This window comes from Acanthisitta chloris, unplaced genomic scaffold (genome assembly GCF_000695815.1).
Source record: "Acanthisitta chloris isolate BGI_N310 unplaced genomic scaffold, ASM69581v1 scaffold3572, whole genome shotgun sequence".
In the NCBI taxonomy this organism is placed as follows: Eukaryota; Metazoa; Chordata; class Aves; order Passeriformes; family Acanthisittidae; genus Acanthisitta; species Acanthisitta chloris.
The window spans coordinates 15,140-35,420 of record NW_008659711.1 but is presented as its reverse complement, the minus strand read 5'-3'; positions in this window follow the sequence as shown (position 1 = coordinate 35,420).

Genomic DNA, 20,281 nt, shown 5'->3' with positions numbered 1-20,281 from the left:
TCCGCCCAAACACTTGAAAAAGCCAGCATTCAGAGGTTGCCTAGCAAGAGAGCCAACACAGGCTGTGATACAGAGTGTGCTGCCACAAACGTCGTCTTGACGCATTCCCACTTCAGCTCCCTCGTCACCAGCTCTGGGTATGTGACACTGCAAAAAAGGAGCATCTCCCAGGTAATCAGGGCCTTAAACAGTTAGGACTTAGTTTTGGCCCCAAGTCCTGGCACGCCACTCAGATGGCAGAAAGCTGGTGTGCAGTGCTCCCGGTGTGACATGCATAATAAGCAACCTTTACCACCACCACACACACACTCATCACACTCTGCAACTGGTCTCAAGGTTTAGCTTCATTTGTTGGAGCCATTAGAGTAGCCCCAGTAGTTAGTGCTGGATACATTTGGGATTTCTCTTTGAAGCTGTTGCACTGTGATTATGTTCTAGAAAGAATTAGACAGAAGCATTTTCCAAATCAGATTATATCAGATGTGAGACTAACTGGATAATAAATAGTGAAGAGCAGCCAAATTGCCAGGCAGGAGAGGAAAGTATGTCACCTGTGAGAAGGAGCAGCTCACCTTCATCACAGACCAATTAAGATGGCATCTGCTGTAGTTCTGCCAGCTGCTCACATTTCCCTGCCTTGATTTCACCTGTGGCAGCACGGGCAGGAGGGCTGGCTTTGCATGTGGTCAGGACATTTTGCTTTGTTTGAGTACTCGGCAGTGCATTGACCTGGTGTTTTACAACGAACTCAAAGCACATTTATCCAGAACACTGGGAGACTAGGGGCTGGAGGGCTATTCCAGGAGCTGAACTGACAGAAGTGGATGTCCTCATCATCTATGGCTTAATCAGTTTAATCATTGTGTCACCAGGGCATTACAAAAATATCACCAGCTTCCAGACTGATCGATACTTTTATAAGGTTTTTGTACATTGACCTCGTAACACACACAGCTGACTGTGTAATCTGCCCTGCTTGAAGAAAATGAGGTTTTATCACATTAAAAAAAGTAAAAATAGTTCTGGCATGGTATTACCACGCTCCACAGAGACTAGCTAAACTAAAGAAAGGAATGTCATAACAAGCGTACTAATGTTAGGATGAAAGGAGTGGATATGAAATCAAAGAAAAACAGGAAATCAAATTTCCAGAGAGATTTGCAAGGCTGTGAGTGTTTTCTGTGTGCAGTGAGACAGTGCTGAAGCATTCACAAAAGCAAGAACCACTTTCCCACAGACTACAACAGAAGATGGTGATGGTTGAAGTTTAGATACTGTGAAGAATGACATGAGAGGAAACAAGGAATTTTGAGGGACAGAGGTGAACAAAATGGTTATTTAAGGGAAAGATGTGTGAGGACAAACTTGACAGGCGACCTAACCGGTGGATGCTATAGAAATCAAGGCCAGGGATGATACGGGAGGGCAAATTCATTTTGAAAACCCATGGTTTGGGGACCAGGTGCACAGTGACAGAGTTAAAGGCCTGGGACACAAGTGGATTAGACAGTAATTTCCGAAGTAGCAATAGCAGGAAGTTTATGTGGGAAATAAGTAGCAGACAACCTCTTCAGAGAAAAATATCCTGTTTTCCTACAAACTTTCCTAGTTAGGAAAAAGAAAGAATCCAAATAAATCCCATATAATGAAGTCATCAGATTATTTTTTTTACTATTTTTAAGTAAACAAAATGTTCTTTTAAGTTCTGTGATAGACATTAGTGGGTTTTAAAATGAGAAAAATTAACACCACATTTCCCACAACTGAGCTTGCAGACCACAGGAGTTTTACGGCCTACTCTGGTTTCCCTTCTTTTGTTACTTGTGCTCCACATCAGAAACAATTAAAACTTTTTTCTTTGTCTTCCTTTTTTTTTTTGTTAAACAACATCTTTCAAATTGAGCTGTAAACCAGTACTGATATATGTGAATGTGGATGTGTGGGGTTGTGTGAGCAAGCTTGTTTGTGACAGAGTGGATACATGTGTGGTAAGGGGAAAACGAGAGCTAAGAAGAAAGAAAATCCAGTCTAGAGTGGAATTAAACAGAGAAAAACTACTTGTGAAACAGGATTATAAGAAGATGAGGTTATTTTTGTGATTTTAGGCCAGCTAGGGAAGTGGGAAACCTAGAAATTCTCGCAGTTAACAGCAAGGCAATTCAGAGTTCATTAAATACTCTTGGTTGTTTGGCTGTTTGTTTTAAATCTCCCAGCAACAAGGGGAAGAAGATTTGAAAAAAACTATAGGAGGAAAAAGTTCCATTTCCATGGGATTTAAAAAAAAAAAAAAAGGGGGGGAAGCAAAAGAGGAAAGCCTTTATCCATATGAATAAAAGCTCTCTCTGTGCTGGGCTTCTTTTTAGAAACTTTGCTCGTGTTGTAAGTTTCTATATTGTAACAGCTGAGTTGCATTTTTTCACCACTCCTCCTTAAGCAAAAAAACAGAGATATTAGTGGGACCTGATGCAGATTACAAAAGCTCAGGGTAACTAATCAACTGCTGCTGGGTCAGAAAGAAAAGATCCACTGCTGAGAAATGGCAGGAATTGTTTCCCTCTCTCAGCTAAAGCAGTGCTGAGTCCTGCTTCCTTCTGGCAGTTTCTGTGCTACAAGTTTTTCTTTTAAAATCATATTTACTTTTCCAGCAGTGATTTAGGCAGTTACTTAAAGTCCTGCAGCTAAATCAAATATTTAATTTTCATCTAGTGTCAGTGAAAGATAACGGAGCCCGGCAGGTACTCAGCATGAACAAATTGAGTTTTGGATTACTCCAAGTACTTCTATGTTCTCAAATAGCCATAGATACAGTCCATCCAGACAATGGGTAGTTAGTAAGCCAGACATTCTTCCTAAGACCCATTTTGTCCTTGCTCCTTTCCCAAGGCTGCCAACAGAGCTAAGTGGTTCCTTGAGATGCACATGCTTGGCTCGGCAGGTACTCAGCATGAACAAATTGAGTTTTGGATTACTCCAAGTACTTCTATGTTCTCAAATAGCCATAGATACAGTCCATCCAGACAATGGGTAGTTAGTAAGCCAGACATTCTTCCTAAGACCCATTTTGTCCTTGCTCCTTTCCCAAGGCTGCCAACAGAGCTAAGTGGTTCCTTGAGATGCACATGCTTGGCTCCACTGGGCTGAATCACACGACATTTTGAGAGCAATCTGCAATCACTACTAGGACAGCACAGGGCTGAAATACTCACCTACAGGTTAAGCAGTCAGTATTCCATTTCCAGTCCTGCAAAGCCATCCAATTACTCACCATGTAATTACTTGGTAGTCAGTAAATAAAATTCACATGATCAGAAAAATACCGCTTTGTTAGGGAAAGGAGGAACAGGATAAATAGAAAATTAGGGGGTTCTTTTCCAGTAGAGAAAAATATTAGTTTCAAAATTTGTATCCATATTTCTTCTCCAGTTCAGGGATGTTTGTTTGGATCCATTTCTAGCCTTAAACTGCAGGATGACTTGCCATCTAAAAAAAGCCTCACATTTGGGCAATGTGTCTTAAGTCTTTTTCAACTAATTCAGCCTGCAGATTCCAGAAGCTGGGCCACCTAGGATTAGCTTCATGTGCTGCTAGCAACTGGCAGTGTGTAAGGGAATAGAAGTATTATACAAATCTGGGTAATGGCTGAATTCTGCCTGCCAGCTTTAATAACGTAAAAAAAAATTAAAAATTACTCAAGTCTAGCAAACCTGCTGACACTCCAAAGCTGGAAAGGACCCAAATTTACCTTCTGCTCGCTGTTTAAAGCCACTATTTGAAGGCAACTGAAATAATTATTTTTTTAAAAACTTGATGGCACACTAGTATTGGAGAGATCTTTAATTCTATTGCCACCACCAGATACAATGGAGGAAAGTCAAACCCTCACCACTGTAAAAGATGCATCATGTTTAGCAGATACATCACATTTATACAGAAAAACCAAGTGGGATATTTAGCTTTGTAATATAATGACTTATGAGTGCTTCCTACATGGCAGAGGGAGAAGTGATGCCACTTTCATTCAGGTTCAGCTAGGTTTGGGAATCTGAGTTTAAGTTCAGATAGCTGTAAGGTTATATGGAAACACTGAGCAGAAGGGGTGAAAGAAAGGTTTTATAAGGATGTGTTCCCAGTAAATCCCACCTATTTACATGGGGATGCACTCACAGTGATCAGATAAAGCCAAAGGACTGGACTCCTGAGCTTGTGTTCAGAACAGGTACATAGGCCACTTCCTTGCCTCAGCAGGTTTCCTCCCAACCATCTTTCAGGTAGTGCAGTGAGAAGTGCTTTAAAAAAAGTGTAGGCAGATTCCTTAGATAGAGTCAATAGACCACTGATCTATAGCTACATTTCTAGTATATTTCTAATCTAATATTGAGCATCCTAAAGAGCTAGGATTATGCAATTATACATGCAACTCAGCTGAGCATATTTTAATTGCAGGTTTTTTTCTTATGATGTTCCATCTCAGTTTTCCTTTGCTTATATTTATTCTGCCTACCATCCTAAAAATTGCTTTGCCTCTGGCCCCTCTCTTCCTGGTATTTTACATCACAGTTTTCCAGACTGTTACATCTTTCTATTTCAGCATCTCAAAATTAAACCAGATTTAGAATCTTCTCTCAGAAATCAAACCCAACATTAAAAAACTAACACATCTCTTAAAGGTGGCTCCTCTCACAGAGCTGCACTTGAGAGGCTGACAGACTCACAGCCTAGGACTTCACAAATTAGGTCAAACAACTGTAATTTCAGCTGTGCACTTCCTGCCTTTCGTCTCATGAAAACATACATTAATAAACTGATGCAGAGAATCTCCAAAAAACAAATCAGAGTTTAGGCAGCTAAAGAAAAGGTAGAAGCCTCAATTTGAATACACAAATCTGAAAATGTTTTTACCTTTGACTTATTTTACTGCTTTTTTGACAACAGAGGAAAAAAATTCTATTACGGATGCATGATACTATACAAATTTTCTTTTCTGCAAGTGTTAAAACACTATGACATAAGGGGAGGGTGGGAGTTGCCTTTGTATGTTCTAGCCTACTATATCATACTTATCATGTAGACCTCTGGGATTAAGAAGCTGGCACATCTCAAACATATCCTACTTCTTTGAGTATCATAGTGTTTGAAAGAGACATCTAGTGCTTCAGGCTTGTTCCGTATTACAGTATTATTAGTTGCAAACCATGCATGGAGACCAATTACTTGGCCTCACAGTGATTTGGCTCTCCAGGCTAAACATCCACTCACTGAGAGCAACTATAGAAATGAAATGCACAGCTGACTCTCTGCAAGTGTTGACTCCAGGCTGGAAAACAGCATGTCCACCCTTGAGCTTTCAAGGTCTGTAGGAAAAGAGTGTGGAGGAATAGAGGGAAAGCATGGGATTTATTTTGCAAGGCAGTATGATTCTCTAATTGCTCAGGAATTGAGAGGTGAGATGTCATTAATCACTGCAAGTAATTCACTGTTTAACCTTGATAAAGACCCCAGTGATTGATTCTGTGCTCAGGCTTTCCTAAGCATATAAGGGAGATACTAGCTAATGCAAAGCAAAAGTCACCCAGATTTTTAAAAGCCTTTCAGGAACTCTCAAAGCCAACAACCAGACTATCTCTGAGAGTACCCCACTTGCTATGTAGGAGGTAAAGTAGTGATTTAACTGTGGCCACATCACTAAGTCTCCTCATGTGACACAATTTCCAAACTGAAGTACCAATTGCAAAGAAGTCATAACCCAGATATGAGAGCCCTTTCCCATCATCTTATTGTTCCAGCACAGAACAACTGTTGCAATAACCCTGAGGACAAACCCAGGAAGCCTCTAATACACCCCAGGCCATGACCATCACAGCTTAAAGCCAAAAATTTTGAGGGCAGCCAGCCAAAAGCACAGGGATAAGTGACTATCATCTTTGTTGTGGGAGATTTGCTTGATTGCCAAATGCTCTTTTGAAAGGCTATTATTTTAGCTCCCTTGACAGTGCAGAATGGATCATCAACACTGAAACTACCAACATACTTGAACTAAAGAAAAAAGTGTTCTCCTACAGAAGGCAGTAGAAATATGCTAAGGGCAATGCATATGAAGACAGGTAAAACTCCTACCTTCTTTAAATTCCTTAGTCCCAGGCAGCATATTGGCATGTCTGGAATTGATCTGGTATATTGGATTTTGGAAGAAACCATAAGCCTAAAAGATATCCAGTACTGTCCCCTCTCCCTAAAGAATAGCCCAAGTCTTTTCTAAGAGCACATGCCTTGCACTGTGTCCAGACCTTTATGTAAGAACATACTAAAAAATAAAATCTCTTCTTATATGCTTCTGCAGAGGTAGCTGCCCAGCCAAACCCTCAGCTGGAAGCACCAGCATTGGAAACAGAGTCCTTTTGTGCCTGCTGTGCCATGGCCAGTGTAAATTTACACCTGCCTCAGGTTTAATTTAGCAATTAGTAATTATTTGGTAAATTGAGGAAGGCTGGTGAGTATCCTTTCGAATATGACCACTATTAAACAAGACAAAAACTGAGCACTGGATAAACTGAGCATGTTATTTCCATCCTCACAGAGTGCCAAACAGACTAGGGTAGGTTTGTAGAATTTTACAGGTTTAATTTGCAAAGATGTCTTAGTGTCTTCCATGCTCAGCTTTGCTAATGCTGTAGCTGAGATTTTGCTCTGCAAATACACATTTTTTCAAAACCTTTTTTCTGTCTTGAAAAACCATAATTGACCCAGCCACCAGCAATAATCAAAGATCAAAACTTTTTCCAAAGCAACAAGAAGGATGTGTCCCTCTGCAGTGAACTGCACAACTCTACTTTGTCTAACAAAAATAACCCTATAGCACTAGTGTCTGCGGGTGTCTCATTTGTTCCAAATAATGCATACATGTATCATTTTACTTACCAGAACCAGCAGAAGACAGTCAGACCAGGTCCAGGCTAGTACAAGCTGGTGCTTTGTGTTGGCTAGGTGTAAGCTTTACCTTATCTCTTCAGTTTAAAAAAACCCAAAAAACCCAAAAAAAATAGCCCATAACTTTTCTTTCATGAACAAGACATTGAATTGCCATGAGGAGAGCTCAAAGGGAGGGCATTCACTGAATAACAACCCCACAGGAAAGCAAGGATTAAGCATGTCTGATGACATTTCCACTTGTTCTGGGCTGCAGATGAGGAGAAACTCAAAGTAGGCCTGCCAGTGCATAAACCTGAAAAAGGAGAGGTCCAGAGCCTGCTGCCATTCAAAGACAAGCAAGCAGCATTAGCCTGTATTAAGAAAGACAAGAAAAAGTCTAAGGACTTTTCCTTGATGCCTGACACTTGAAACCAAGGTTCTTCTTATGCGAATTCCAAATATTTTTTGATTGAGGCTTAATGCCTGTCTGATGTAGCAGGAAAGCAAAGCTCTCACATTTTGCATCTCAGAGAGCACCCAAAACTCTAATTGCAGAATCTCAGTCCCATTTATTCCAGTTAACAAAACCATCACGTCAGCCTTTTCTGTGAATCTGGTCATTTATGAAGTTACCTGTAAGGTAGCGGAACTCATTAGACATTCAGACCCTTAACAATACAAAGGGCACAAGATGTCTTTTGATGTATGGCTGTGCACATGTGTTTGAAGGTGAGGAGTAAAGGATTGTAATATTTGAATATACTGGATCCAGAAATAAGGAAAAGAAAAAGAAAAAAGAAACATAAATTGAGGGTCCAAAAGACAAACAGCAGTACTTTGGTCCCTATATGTGTACACATGTCCTGGTAGTATCATTCATATTTATGCTACAGACTATATACTTGGTAGGTCTTCTCCCCATTGGCAAAGCTTTTTTGATGCACTATTTACCCAAGTTTGGGTTAGGGTTATGCCAATACCACTTGTTCTGACCCTTCCTCCACACACAGCTCAGCAGCGCATGTGCCGCCCAGGCAGCACTTGACACTGCGTTCCCAAACCAGCACTGAGAACAAACTTGTCAGCAGTTTTCCTCTGACCACCTGCTACAGAAAGGCAGCGAGAGCTACTCTGTGCCTGAACTTCACATGAAAGCCCAGAGTGCCAGGACTGTGCTTGTAACAGGCAGGACTGAGTCCCTGCCTGGCGAGAGCTGGTCAAATGCAAGAAATAAAATGGGATTTGCGCAAACTAATATTTTGAAACAGAGTGGGGAAATACCACTTCTCTTGTGCAAGCTTAACAGAAATTCAGCAGTGCCCAGGGTCACCGAGGCCTGCCTGGCAGCAGTGACCAGCCATGCTAGAGGATCTCTAGTGCAATACCAATTCAGAGATCACTGTTCCAACTGCTGGGCCACTGATCATCTGACATCCTGCAGCTGCCCAGTTATTCAGAAAAAAAAACACAAATGCCCATGGATAAGAATGCTGCTTAAGCAACAAAGCCTACACATGCCTGTTGCATGAAAGGTAGATATCCTTAATGACATAAATGTATAAAGAATTGTCCAGGAATAATATCAGACCTGGAAGAACTAGAACTCAAACAGAAACTATGTACTGTTGCAAGAAATAAAGATTGATTTCTAAATAACACAGTCATCCAAAAGGACAGCTATTTTTCTTCCTCTTCCCTGAGTAATATTGAGATGGTGGTGGAAAGGATTCCCATCTTTTATGGAAATAAATCAGAAAAACTGAATTCTTATTGTAAATGTTACTAATATTAACCAACACCCTACAAGTAGCTTCCAGAGCATAACAAGATATTAAGTGAGTATTTACTATACAATATTCTGTCTCAATTACCAGCTTCCTTTGAAGACCTACAGTGGCAACTTTAACACATCTTGGTTTTTTCTAACTTTAAACAGAGGATAAAATACCACAAAGCACCTGCTTGTATGCATCCTAAGCAAAATTTGGATTAATAAAACCTGGATTATATTTGCAAATGGCTCCTGGATTTACAAAAGATGAGGACAGAATGTTAGTTATTTAATTTCATACCTGGGATCTTCAAAATCTTACGACTACTCTAAATGTTATTAATATGTAAGTGATTTTTAAAATAGATTTTGGACTTGTCAGTGTGGTCTAAGGTTTAAAAGGAAAGTGCTGAGAAACAGGAAATGTGGGAGAATTGGGTTGGATGAAAGCCTGGATAAAGGCATGTGGTTTGTTTGCATGATTTTTAATAACAAGGAAGACTGGGTGTCTCAGAAAATTCAAAAAAGGGAAATAAAGCTTTATCCTGACAGAAAAAAAACCCACCACCCCCCAAAAAAACCCCTTTGTAAGAAGTTAACTGAACTTGTAAATACTAATAGAAAGTAGTTATGTGTCTTTAGAATTGGAATGGAGGAATCCTAGAATCCTAGAACCATATAATCATAGAATGTTAAGGGTTGAAAGGGACATTAGAGATCACCTAGCCCCAGCCCCCTTGCCATGGGCAGGGATACCTCCCACTAGACCACATTGCTCAAGGCCTTATCCAACCTGGCCTTGAGCACTGTCAGTGTTGAGGCATCCACTACCTCACTGGGCAACCTGTTCCAGTGTCTTATCATTCTCACAGTAAAGAATTTCTTCCTAATATCTAACCTAAATTTCCCCTCTTTCAGTTTGTACCCATTACTCCTTGTCCTATCACTACAGTTCCTAACAAAGAAGTCACTCTTCAGTTTCCCTGTAGGCTCCTTCATTACTGGAAGGTTGCTATGAGGTCCCCACATGACCTTCTCTTTTCCAGGCTGAACAGCCCCAACTTCCTCAGCCTGTCTTCCTAGGGAAGGTGCTCCAATACTCTTACCAACTTCATGGCCCTCCTCTGGACTTGTTCCAACAGTTGTATGTCCTTCTTATGTTGGGAATACCAATACCATATACAGTACTCCAGGTGGAGTCACACAAGAGCAGAGTAGAGGGGGAGAAGCACCTCCCTTGACTTGCTTGCTATGCTCCTTTTGATACAGCCCATGATTTGGTCTGCTTTCTGGGCTGCTAGCGCACACTGCCAGCTCATGTTGAGTTTTTCATCAACTGTCACCCCTAAGTCCTTCTCCACAGAGCTCCTCTTAATGACTTCTCTGCCCAGCCTATAGGGGTGTCTGGGATTGCCATGACACAGGTGTAGGATGGTTAGACTTTGGTGAACTTCGTGAACTTTGCGTCGGCCCAACTATCAAGCTTGTCAGGGTCCCTCTGGATGGCATCCCTTCCCTCCAGCATATCAACTGCCCCACACAGCTTGGTGTCAACAGCAAACTTGCTTAGGGTACACTCGATCCCACTGTCCATGTCACCCACAAAGATGTTGAACAGTATCAGCCCCAGTACTGGGCCCCTGCGGGACACCAGTTGTCACTGGTTTCTGTGTGGACAATGAGCTATTGACCACAACTATTTGTGTGCAGCCATCCAACCAGTTCTTTTATCCACTGAATAGTCCTTCCAATTGCATCTACTTGCAACAGGATGCCTAGAAGGGCTGGGCCTGTGACTGCAACAGTGTTGGAACCCTGTGAACAAGAACAAGAGCTGAGTTCCTCTTCTCTCACTAATAGCAATGAATGATGCAGAAAAAGCTGAACAAAATCCTTTAATGTATTATAGAAACAGTCAAAACTGTCCTTCAGCTGTTCTCCCAAACCTACTCTTCCATGTGAGAGCAGGTCTAAAGGCATATGAGGTCTAATATGTTTTGCAATTGCTAACCTACCTAGGGCAAGTTTGGATATTGTTTTGTGTGTGTGTGTGTGCAGAGTTCTGATCTTCTGAAGAATGTTTGGAGAGCTGCCCAAGAGGTTAATTAAAGGCAATGATTTTTTTAAAGGAGACACTCCAAAGACTCATGAATAAGTCTGCAGGAATAAGACATCCAATTATTTGAAGTGAAGAAAGGAGTAATTTGTTAAATATTTGACTGTTCCACCACTGATTCCAAGGCTGTCTCTCTTCTTTGGTCTTCTCTGATGCTCAGCCTCCTCCTAAACTTCAGACCAACACAAGCTCCAAGGGGTTGTAGACAGGAACAAGGCAAGTAAAGCCCTGACTTTGTGATGAGTGCTGCTGACAGAGCACATCTCTTTTCTGTTTTTTTCTTACCTATTTTTTTCAGAATATTAGCTCTGTGCTCACATTTTTTGCAATAACTTCCAAGTTAAAAAAATTAAAACGAATATTTGTGTTTGCTTAATTAAGCACTCATAAGTGGGCAAGTCTTCAGTTGTATTTCTTATTTTCCTTGAGACTGGACTACCAGATACTTATCAGGATTTATTTTCAACTTTACGAATGAGAACAACAAGAAATTATTGCTACTTTCCTGAGAAACTTTTGGGTTTAGTTGATGAATCATAATTTTGTACCACAGCAAGCCTTTTCTACCTGAGAACTATGAAGGTCAATCACAAACTTCACTACATGGAAAATATTATTGGGTCTACTTGACATCTGCAGAAACTGTGCTAGCATCAGAGCACTGAGAAAATAATTTTCCAAACAGCCTTTCATTTTGAGTCCCTCATAGTTCAGGCTGTACAGGCATAGCTTCATCTTAGAGGTGAGAGTGCTAGCTCTGGAGTCAATCTGGTACCAGGCACTTAATTGATTCACCTAGTGCCTAAGTTCCAGGAATTTTCACATGAGGAAATCAAGCCTTTAAATTAAATTTAAAAGTTGTTTACAGGGTCAGCCAAGCTTTTTTTGCAGAAGCAATAAAAATAATCAATCACATTGCAATTCAACTGTTTAATGCCAGATTACTAATCAGGTTTGTTAGTACTGTTGATTAATCACTAAAATATCGTTGCTTAAGTATTATTGCTTAAACTTGAGACTTTCTTTTGAGATATAATTAACCTTATGAGACTGCCAGATAAGTTTATTCAGAAAATTTCATCTTTTACATTTTACCAGTCTTAACTTTCTGTCAAATTATCTGAATTTTTTCTTGACTAAAATGTCAATGTCCCATGTCCTCCTTAAATATTAAGCTTTGAGTGTGTAGAGTGTAAAAATACACTTCTCAAAGTATGTCCAGCTTGAATAGCAATCTTGTCAGGCTATAGGGTTACTCTACACCACTGCTGACAGTGGTCATGGAATCTCGCCTTTCATTCTTAGTTCCTTGAAGGAGATTTTCAGTTGTGTGATTTTCCTTTCTTTCTTTCTTTCACTCACTTCTTCATATTCTGGCAACACTTTGATTTCTCTGAAATTGTTTTCTAAAGTCACATGAGTTGTAATTTTCTAATGCACAAAATATATCAAGAGATGAAAACTGATGAGCTGAGCAACTCATGTCCTTATGTAGTGTGCAGGAATGGCGTGAGGGGGTGGTCCTCCTGGGAGCTCATCTGTCTGTTCAACAGCCTTGAAAACTCCTGGTGTTTGAGCTCTGTCTTTCTTCACATCCAATCCATTGGATGAGAAAGATTTTATGTGAACAGGAACATTTTTTCTAATTCTTAATGAAGCAAGTTATTCACATATTACTTCAAGATATATTGACATGTGGCATCCTGGACAGAAAAGACCATATCCATACTGCAGCACAGATCCACCTAGTTTCTGCAGTGCCCCAACAAGCACAACTGCAGGCAGAGCCAGAACATGCTCGTCAGAGTATGCAGACCCTGTGTACACTGGGTGTATTGGCATGTACCCAGAAACACATGCAATGGCTGTAGCACTAAACAGGTTACCTGTAAGGGAGACATGCAGAGTGAGGTGGATGGGAATAAAGTCTGTGTGTCTCCAAAGGCTCACAAAAGAAGGTGCTTTTTCAGAGCAATACAATTACATTTGCCTATTTAGAGATTCAGGGACAACACAGAATAAAGAAAGGGAAAAAAAAAAAAAAAGCTAGTTCCAGCAAGATTCTACAGAAAGAACTAGACAGTCATAATGAAAGTTTGGCTAGCCAAGGGGCTGATTTTACCCATGGCAAGATAAATCTTCTGAAAATAAAGAGACACTGGATGGCACATTTTTTTTCCAGTAGTATCTCTTTAATGTACTCTGGGTTCTTTTGGAATCTTTCCTTTAAAGAAGTCATCCTCCGTGTTCAGCCAGGCCTTCATCCTTATGATTAAAAAAGTCCTAGCCTGTGGCAAGTACTATTACAGTTTCTATAATGTGGTTGCTTTCTCAGAAAAAGAACACTCATCTGAAAGTTTTCAACAGCTTACATGAGTATTATTTTTCCTGAAGATTTCTCCTTAAGAGTTTTTATGTGCAATATATCGGGTGAAAAATGTCAGTCATGCTTGGTATGGCCATCTCCTTTTGTTTAAGTGTGATCATGTCCTTTCTCTACCATGGGAAAAATACGCGTCTGTGTGTCTCTGTGTGGATGTATCTCTATTCTTTAGCACATTCTGAAATAGCAATGTAAAATGTCTTGACATTTTCCACAAAAGGAAAAAAAAGCAATAACAAAAACCCAACAACTTTGGAGTCAGTTCATGGCTGGAATGTTTCTGGGGAAAAAAAAATCACAGAAGATTATATTTCAAAAGAGAGTGATGAATAATGGAAAGTATGAACTGTGAAGTTCTATTATATCAGTTGTATTTAGGTTAACCACATTTAATTTTTTTAAGCCCATAAATCCTTAAGAAATTTTAATCACATGACGGAGTTATTTGTAAACTTACATACTGCCCTGAAGGAGACACTGATTGTTGCATTCTGTGGTGACTCATGAGCATCTCTTGTTCAGGCTGCCAGGAGTCAAAAAGCAAACTAAGTAGTATGATCTGGTATGAACTGTGATTAAATTTCCAGCAGAGTTATCCTCAGGACACTCCATAGCATTTTTTAACACACTAAGACATGAAAACTAAAAAGAATTTATAAAGGCTGATATAAAACAGTCTTTAAGTTTGAAACAGCACTGTTTTCATACATTCTGTTAAAACTAAAAATTATGCAGTCTAAGCATACATATACACTTAACAGGAATATCCTACATTTCAGCTGCCTACTATATTCAAAATAGTTATTCCAAGAAATGCACACAAAATCCTCTGAGACAGTATGAAAAAATCCTTTTCATTATTAAAAATACTATTACTTTTTAATTTTACTTCAAAATTGAAGTAACACCAACTTCACACAATAGTTCCCGCTCTCTAAATATCAGAAGTAAAGCCACATGCATCCTACATTTAATAACATAGATATATATATTTTCAAACTGAATCCTTTATTGCATGTCAATGAAAATATGTCTACGGTAAACTCAGAACCCCATCAAACTCATGCCATCTGGTTTTTATTTCTATTGACAAGGCAAACAGATTTAAGATATATTTAATTAAATTATTATCCATGATTAAATATATCACGAGTGACAACATATGGTAGTAGACACAATTAAAAAATAGTTACTTGGGTTGCTATTTATCTGTCAAGTGAACTGATTTATCTGCTGTTCATAAATGAATGTCAGATGTAATCTAAGGGCTTTTTAATAGAAGAAGCTTGACAAAATACTGGCAGATGGTATTCTGGGTAATGATCCAGACTGCAATAATCTCAGTAATGACTTACTGTATCTATTTACCTGGTCCCAAACAAAGTGGGGGAGGTGTGTGGGGCAAAATGATTCAACTAGCCTAGGCTGCTCTGGCTGGCACTGTAAATGTTTAAATCCCTGAAGCAGCCCATTCACTTCTGTAGTGGGAGAAAACATGAAATTGATTTAAACAGCACAAATGCAACAGGAAAATCTTCCTCCTCCGCAGTCGGTTTGGGAATGGAAACTTACCTAGTTCTCATGGTCCTTTCTATTTTTTTCCCCTGTTGTTGCTCTGAAGTGGTCAGTTTGGGGGAATTTCTGTCCTTTGAAGGAAAAACACTGATAGCACCACTGGGCCACTCCAGCATGCTTCTTAAGGAATGCTGATCTGCCCCCAGAACAGAGACAGTAACAGTAAAGAAGGCTTTAGAAGTCACAAAGGACTGTTGTGTGCCCTGAAAATTATTCTTTTGCCTCACATTGACATGGATCGTGATAGAGAACAATGACTATTTTTCTACTTCCCTCAGCAACTCACAGAAACAACTCTGAATAGCAGTCATAAACTGTGAGGAGCTCTCCTGATTTTACCACAGATACAGTTTCTGAAACCTGAAAAAAACACTTGTGTCCTGTAAAATTCCAATTCAGATGCTAAAAGACCTGTTGCAGTTAGAATTTTGTGATCTAAGTAAATACAAATGGAAGACTTGGAAAGATTTTCATACATAACTAAACATATAAGAAAACTCTCACAATTAACATTACATAGTAGGCCCTATTGGAATAAAAAACCTGTGTTGAACTTTTCCTCCCAACCTCACCTACTGTGATACTTGCACTGCTGAAAATAGTGCTGGGAAACTTGATGATCTGTTGACTCAGGAATATTCATCCCAGTAAATACACAGGGTGACCTGAACTTCAGCTCAGCACTAATATTCACACAGTATAAATTAAGAAGACATTGCAATCTATTCAAAAGGAGTTGAGTGTGATGCTGGTCAGTTTGCCATGGTGTTGGACAACAGAGAAGCAGCATTATACTCAGGTATGCAGACATTAGTGACAGGCAAGCGAAATATCCTGAGAAAATAGCTATGATGTTTATATGTTCTTTGAGTCAAGGCATCTAATCTAGCTGTTATCAAGTTATCAACTGTTATTAGTTTATAGTAGAGATGTACTTCTGGTTTTCAAGTGCTTTGAGATGACCTGAAAGCACAAGTACCGAAGTTGTGTTATGTTCTATTAGGTGTGTTCGATGTTTAGGTGAACTGCTGTGGACAGTTTTAGTACTGCCATTCAGTCCATCTGTAAAGATCTGCAAGAATCACTTAAGATAAAACTTCTGCAGCTAGCAAAAATCTGCGGCTTCTTCCATAGCAGCATTAGCTACAAGACTTCCTTTCTCATGAAGCAAGTGCTTTTCATTTACAAGCATAGTCCACCAATTTCTGGTTTGGAAGGATTGGTTTAATTTCCTGTGAGTCTCTGAGAAAACCTCAGAAAGATTTGTCTCTTAAGACATCTGGTCAGGTCTAACGATTGGTACTCACAGTGCTCAGACCTTCACCCTGCATGAGGCTGGAGTGTTGACTTTATGAGTTTTTTACAAAATGTTGTCAGGCACAGGGAGATGCTAACTCCAGTAACTAGGACTGCGATTAAAATCTATATGTTCCCTCCCTTCTAGTCTACAGGAAGCTAAATGCTTGGTCATGCTATTACAACCTTCCCAGAAAGCCAGTTTTAGCTCTGCAGACTGGCACGTGCAAAAATGTTTGATAACAAACCTGCATGCAGATGATGTGCATTGAGAATACACAGATAAACAGAGCACTCTATTCTCCTGTATCTCACTTGACCTTCTGATAACTGACATCCTTTTAAAAGTACTCATACTTGAAATGAAGACCTCAGATATTCTGTAAACTCCACAAAACCAAAGACTGAAATCAGGGAAACATCACCAAGGATATTACAGGTTGGAAAGAGAACATGGGAAAGGCACGGGAAACATGGTGCAGGAAGGATATAAAGGAAAAACATCAGGGTTAAAGGATATCAAAGGCTTTAAACAAAACTTCCCCTCCTATTACCTGAACACTTAACCAATAGCTAAGTCACAGTAGCTTTTCTATGGATAACACGAATATACAAATTGAAAATATGGGAAATACTGATTTACAAAGAGCACTTTTTTTCCTGCTTGCTACTTATTTAATTTTATATAATAAGCACTATCTTGGAGAGAACTAAAACGCTTGATGTATTCATATGTTTCATATATATTTGACCTAAAATGGATGCTCCTTTAGTCATGTCACATAGCAAGGCTTACAAATCTTTAGGCCTTAAGGATTTGAACAGGATGCTTACTCAATGTTTCCATTTCACTTAAGTTCTGTAAGACACATTTATGCTGGTGGATTCGCTAACATGAATATTAGAAGTATACAGTGACTTGATTGGTCTGTGATCAAAGTTTTAACCAACATTTAGGTCCTTCATTTGAAGTTTATATTTGGGAAAGGTTTATTAAGGCCCATGAATTCTCTGTCAGAAGGTAAGATCTTGAGCAGTAGTCAATCCTCTTGAGATACTGCTCTATAAATAATCCATTTTCTAATTTTTTTCCTTCTACCATAGACATCATCTATTACAGAAAAAAACCCAAAACACTCTTACAAGTATTTTGGAGTCGTTGGAGTTTAATTTTTGTTAACAAGCTATTTATTAATGATCTTATTTTCTAATAAAACTGTTATTTCATCACATCTGCCTTCACCTGATTTATGCAGCTGAGAAATAAGAAGCAAGTCCTGAAAGGTATTTTAATTTCTTCCACAGAACAGAATAGCTCCTTATAGCGATAATTGAAATAAAGTTCATAATCGCTAGCAGCTGTACTACAGGAGTATTCTCACAACTCAAGAGTCTCCTTTCAGTACTTTTGGGGTTCTTTTTGTGATGTGACCTAGAGAGACTTATTTATTTAGCCTGGAGAAGACTCAAGAAGACTGCATGGAGACCTCATAGCAACTTTTCAATATCTGAAGGGCCTACAAGGGAGCCAGAGAGGGACTCTGTGTTAGGAACTGCAATGATAGAACAAGGGGTAATGGATTCAAATTGAAGGAGGAAAAGTCTGGGTCTCCACCATAAAGGTGGTGGGACATTGGAACAGGTTGCCCAGGGACATGGTAGCGGCCCTGACCCTGGCAGTGTTCAAGGCCAGGATGGATGAGGCCCTGAGCAGCCTGATCTAGTGAGGAGATGTTCCTGCCCATAGCAGGGAGGGCTGGGACTAGATCTGTAAGGTCCATTTCAATCCCTAAATTCTATGATTCTATGATATGATTCTATGATTTGATTGTTCCAAGAGCTGTAAAGTATATTGTAAGGACCATTTCTGTTTGGGACACTCAGATGTAACCTTTTCCATGGCCTTCCTTTTGGTGATTTGTTTTGTTCTTTCTTACCTATAGTCACAAGCAGTTTTCAGATGCAGGGTCTTATAAAACATTTTAAGAAAAGATGAGAAAGAGGAGAAAATTTCTAAAATATAACTAAATCACAAAGTGAGTTTGTTTAGGAAGTTGCTGCACATTTTCCATTTGATTTTTTTTTTCTTGCAACAGCTATTCAGCTGTGGTTTTAATTTTGGTTTTGATGTTTTGCTTGTACATTGAAATGGGAGTGGCATTTATAGCTGATGCATTCACAACCAATTTCTCCAGACTTCATGTGCTATGTACAGCTTGGCATACTTTCTTCAAGTTCATATCTTCTATGAACCATGCAATTCTGTGCAGACTCCATGGCTGATCTTGTAGCTCTCAGTTTCTCTCCCCTTTGCCTTACTTAAAATTTGATGAATAATCAGATATTAAATTAGTCCTACCATTTTTAAAGGAGTGTGCTTGTATTGCTTCAGATCTAGTCAGGGTGTTACAGGCTTTTGTATTAAATGCAGTTTTAAGTTTCCTTGGACTAATGTCAAAGTTCCACCCTGTATTAGCAACCAGTATTGGAATAAGAAGACGCAGAAGAGGTGTATTTTCCTTTATCATTTATTATAATACAAGAAAAACAAATCTAGAAAGCACATTTCATGGAGCACCATATTGTAACAAAATTTTGCTGGCTCTCCTGCAAAGTGTATTTTTGACATTTAAACAATGACACACACTTAGTCAGTACACACAGGCACCTACACCACAGCCATCTTATTAACAGACCCAAAGAGACCCCTCTTTCAAATACAGAAACACCAAGGTGCACAGAGGAATGCCAGTGTGAAAGCATCTGAATGCTAACTGAGTTAATCACTCTTTTGTTAGCGATCTTCATAAGCACACGAGCCTCCATTGTCTCACCCCAATCTCTCTTCTCTGAAGACTCCAAGTTGGGCCCAAAGGTCACTGAATATTAATTTGTCACAGACATGGTGTAGAGCTGAACAAAACTGGCCAATATTCCCTACCTGATACCTCTTATTGCTTTGGTTATAGTACTGAATGAAAGTCTTAAAAACTCTTAAACCTATACTCCACATGACGGAAAAGCCACTTTCACACGTGCAGAAACATAACTTCCCTCCTCACACACACACCTGAATGCATAGCACTGATACCTCTGTGAGAAGCTCTGTGGGTTTACCCACCAAGATCACCTTCATAAAAATCACTGCATTTTGTTTTTCAAAGTGTTCCAACAGTTGTTCAACAATATATTTCATAATGTATCATCTTCTTTTTAATAGACGGGGAATGTTTTCCTGCTGCCTTAAATTTATGTCATTGTCTACACAAGGAAAGAGCAAAATGCTATCATTTCCATCTGCACAAAATGATTTACATTCCTTTTATACAGTGCTAAATACAGTTGCTAAGCACAGAACAATGTAGAATGATAGTCCAGAATAGTTTTTTACCTTGCTCAAAATGAAAAAGTACTGGAAGTTTCCCATACTAATGTTGAGACACAGTATTGGGGTCTCTGTTATATACAGTAGCCTTCCAGAATATTTTCAGGCACCTATTTTGTGAGCTATTGCTCAATATGTATGTCACACTAAAGCACCTCAAGTAATATGGTATAATGTCCTGAAACAGTGAGAATACGAGACAGAAGCAAATCCAGTCTCACAGCAGATGAGACCAGCTGCGAAGTACAAGCCTAGCAAGGCAGTAAAATTTCTGCCTGGACACCAATCAACCCACTGTTAAAAAAATTTGGGGTATCTGACATATGGCCACTTTTATCATCAACTGAGGACAATGCATGAAGTTTAATTTGAAACCTTTTCTATAAAATCTTTTAATTCTGGGGGGAAAAAAAGCAAAAATAATACTTCAATCAGCCACTTAGAAAAATCTTTTCTTTTTTTTTTTTTTTTTTTTCTCTGAACCCATTTCTCTTTGAAGAAATACCTGCTTTCTGACCAGAAATTTTCAGGGCAAATTCAATAATAATCAGTGAGGCTGGTCTTTAAGTTTCAGGCAGGACAATCATACATGTTGCCAAGAACAAAATTAAGTTATTGTGTATTTTTTCTTGCGGAAAGTCATTTTGGATTTCCCATTTATAGGAGCCAATTTTATAATTTCTGTATACTATGTGATGAACAGGCATCTATGAACTACAAGACAAAACAATGGAAATTCAAAAGGAGAAATGGACTTGAAAAATAATTGCAACTTTAGATACTGAAATGGGTATTAGTTCAGCAAATTGAACTAGAACTCTGAACTAAAGGTATGCTTCAACAGCTGTG